This window comes from Pinus tabuliformis, chromosome 5_2, assembly GCF_031772625.1.
Source record: "Pinus tabuliformis cultivar Carrire ecotype Pingquan chromosome 5_2, CPIR1, whole genome shotgun sequence".
NCBI lineage: Eukaryota > Viridiplantae > Streptophyta > Pinopsida > Pinales > Pinaceae > Pinus > Pinus tabuliformis.
Genome location: NC_142306.1, coordinates 1113195943 through 1113199658, shown reverse-complemented (window position 1 = coordinate 1113199658; position 3716 = coordinate 1113195943). Strand labels below are relative to the sequence as shown.

Genomic DNA, 3716 nt, shown 5'->3' with positions numbered 1-3716 from the left:
AACATATAAAATAAGCCCACTGAGCAATAAGCTAATAAACTCTCATCAACGTGTCCCTTTCCCCATAAGAATAGAATAACTTGAAAGTTGAAAGGTTTTAGTTTGGCCAATTCAGTTTTTGAAAGAAGGAAGAAAAAAAAGGTCCAGCAGTGTAAAAACTCGTGACATATTTTCATGGGACACAACATCGACAGAAAACAAGCATTCCAAGGAAAACAGGAAAAGGACAAGAGGGAAATACCACTGGAAACAAACATTTTAACTAACATGAGAAACAAAATCCAATCATCCAAAGTACTACCTCTTCTTCAAATTTGGAACAGTACCCATTGGTAAACTTATTCCAGATTTTGTATTTTAAATACCACACTATAGCGATAACAGATATTCTGCTCTTGTATTCCCTTCCCTCATATCATGTTATAAATATTTGAGCTGCTGTAATGTCAACACTTTGGTTCGCTATGATTTTTTTCATGAAGTAAACAAGCATACAAAACAGCACGGAATTCAAAACCCTTACATGTCTATAGATTGAGCTTGCTAGGTTAGACAGAAAATTTGAATCACTTGTAACTTACACATTAGAACAGTACTATTGAATGAATCGATGTAGAATGTCAGGCCCCACTTGCATACAGCCTTGTCCATTCTTTTGCTGTAGAAGAAAAGGATTACTCAACATGATTTAGAAATATTATTAATTAATCTATCAATTATTATACACATTAGTGAGAAAACTTTGCAGAGTATTAAAAGCCAATTTATGAACAAGCATAATCCTATTCAAGTATGCAGAAATTTGAGAGTAATGAGAACTTGGTATCATAGACGAATTATTCATCGAAAATGTGTAATTTGTAACCAAAAGTGCACACTACAGCCTCAATTTCATTTGTCTTCCAGTGTTTTGCAACGTTTTCAGGAAGAGGGTCATCTGGATTTGGTGCACTTAACAGTGCTTGTATACTCAGTAAAACTGTTCGAATTTGCAATGCTGGACTCCACTTGTCCTTGAGAATATCAAGGCATATGCGTCCAAGCTTATCAATATTTGGGTGGTAAATCTTTGTCAAAAACGAACCTTTGGTGCTGCCATTGGATACTCCTCAGGCAGAAATAACTCCAACTTGAAAACACCCCCTTCATATGGAGACTGAGATGGACCAAGAATCATCACATTAAAATACCGTAAATTGTCCTCAGATGGAGAAGCACTTATACCAGGTGCTGGTTCAGTAAGCAAGCGTTGAGTTTCCTTTATGATTCTGCGAGGCAAATTACTGTTCGACATAGCTGCAGGGTAGAAGAAAGAAAGCCCTTCAAAAGAGAATCGATCTGAACCTTATCGTTCGTTTGAAGCTTGATGGCCCAAACCTCAGGCTCTATTTATGAAGAAACCCTCATTCTGTCACAGCAAGAGTGAAACCCAACGATAATAATTAAATGCATAAAATAATGGTAAAATGGTCCAGGAATTCCATATATCTAGATGAAGTGCAGATCTCGGGTTCTCACCACTATTGAGATAATTACTATTTGGGATAAGTTAATTAGAAAAGAGACTGTTTAAAATAGTCGAGAAATCGAATACTTTATCCAGCAAAGACTACTAGATCATCGATAACAACTGTGATGTTAATTGTTCCAACAAGGCATAAAATCACAGGTAGTAGAGGATAGTGATGACTGAGAGAGATATATGAAAGTCACCTGCGAGTGAATCTTGCCCCCCGATTTATATAGAATGTTCACATTTTCCTCCCAAATTTTTCAAAATCATTCTCGTCCCGGTTTAATTTCAAATTGATGGATCTGGTTTCGAGTGCATAGACCAAAAAGCATGGATAATCATTTCAAATAGTTATTTACGAAAAATTTAAAAACCGAAGATTAAAATGTACCCATCCCAAAGAAGAAAGACAGACTCGATACAACCAGAGTAAAGATAGTATGAATGTCAGAATAATGATTGTCACGCAATCAATTAACATTAAAAATCGACTGCCCATTCCCCCATAATTGTTTTTGCAAAGCCATTTTCAACAAATATGCACAAACATAGTGTGCTGTACAGATCTGAACTATCAATTCTAACCTCAAAACCCCTAAATTCGGAGGTCGTTTAATTTCAGATGATAGATTTAGTTTTGAGTGCATAGACTGAAATCATGGATCATAATTTCATAGAAGAGCTGAAGATTAAAAATATTGATACAAGAAAAAGACTCGGCACAGCCAGAGTAAACATGGTATGACTAATGGGGAAATGATTGTCAACGAATCGACTGACATAAAAACTCGACTGCACATTCTCCCTAAATTGTTTTTGCAAAGCTGCTTCAGCAAATATGCCTATGCAGAGTGCTATGCACGCACAGGACCTGCCTTGAACTATTGATTCAAGCCTCAAAACCCCTGAGTTTGGGCCTGGTTTCGTTTCAATAAATAGATCTAGTTTCCAGCGCATAGAATAATTAAAAACATAGACCTTATAGACTGCACATTAGCATATAGCTGAAGATTAAAAAGGATTCATCCAAAAACAGACTCGTCACGGTCAAAGTAGATATGGTATGAATGTTGGGAAAATGATTGGGTTGGGTATCTGTTTGTTTCATTTGGTGGAACAGGATTAATGCCTCATCAGGAAACCCGTGCCTTGCATATTAAAGTGTAATTATATTTACACTTTATAATTATTTTTGGGTTTGAATTCCGGCAAAGATCTTCATGTTAACGGGTGTTCCAATTTCGAAATTTGAAACATCCAGTGCTCTTTATTAAAAACATTGTTTTAGGAAATATGGATGAAAATAATTATATACTTCCCTTTTTTTTTTCAATTAAATGGGAAGCAAATTACTTTATTTTGGGACACAACTCTCATAAAACTGCCCAAAATTTGCAGCGATGTTTGAATTTGGCTTAGTAAAAAGTTTTGCCCAAGTTGAAAAGATGTATTTATGACTTATTACGAAATGGCGTTTTCATGAGTTTTACGTTAGTTCAACATTTAATTTAACAGAATTAAAGGAAATCTATCCTACTGTATACTTAAATTTTAATAATTAAAGGAGAATGGGAGAGTTTAAAAAAATAAAAATTTAAATGTATTTTCAAGGCAGTAAACCAAAATACCATGCAGTGAAATAATTTAGTTGTTTTTAGTGTGATTTTTTTGGTAAGTTTTTCCGGTCTAATTTTTCTTCAAATCACAAGTTTGATGGGTAACCCAATCTAAATACCTTAGAGGTTTTTCAAAGCGCTGGTTTCATATATAAATTTTAAAAACTTGTTTAAATAACACAAATCAAGATTTCACCTCAAACTTCAAACTTCTCCACCGGATTCAATTGAAAGTCCAAAGAATCACACTAAAGACAACTCTGTGAAATAATATTTCCTTCTAACAACCCTTATTGTTTTGAATACCATGGAGATGTTGATTATTCAAGTTTACCTAAAATATATTAATAATAATAATCTTGATATTATTATATTTAATCTTATATTATTATTTTTCATTATTTATTATTAAGATTGATATTAATATTATAATTTATATTTATCAATACCAATAATATTATTAACATTAATATTATATTAATAAATTAATAATATTAGTATTATTATTAATAACATAATATAAGATAAAGTTTATAGCATTCGAGTTTATCACTTTTCAGATTAGAATATTGGATTAATAATATAGG

General features: G+C 33.0%; 1 pseudogene; it reads right to left on the bottom strand.

The window, feature by feature from the left end:
- Window positions 1-463: 463 nt before the first annotated feature.
- LOC149163122 (ubiquitin-conjugating enzyme E2 35 pseudogene) lies at window positions 464-1477 on the bottom strand (annotated as a pseudogene).
- Window positions 1478-3716: the final 2239 nt, after the last annotated feature.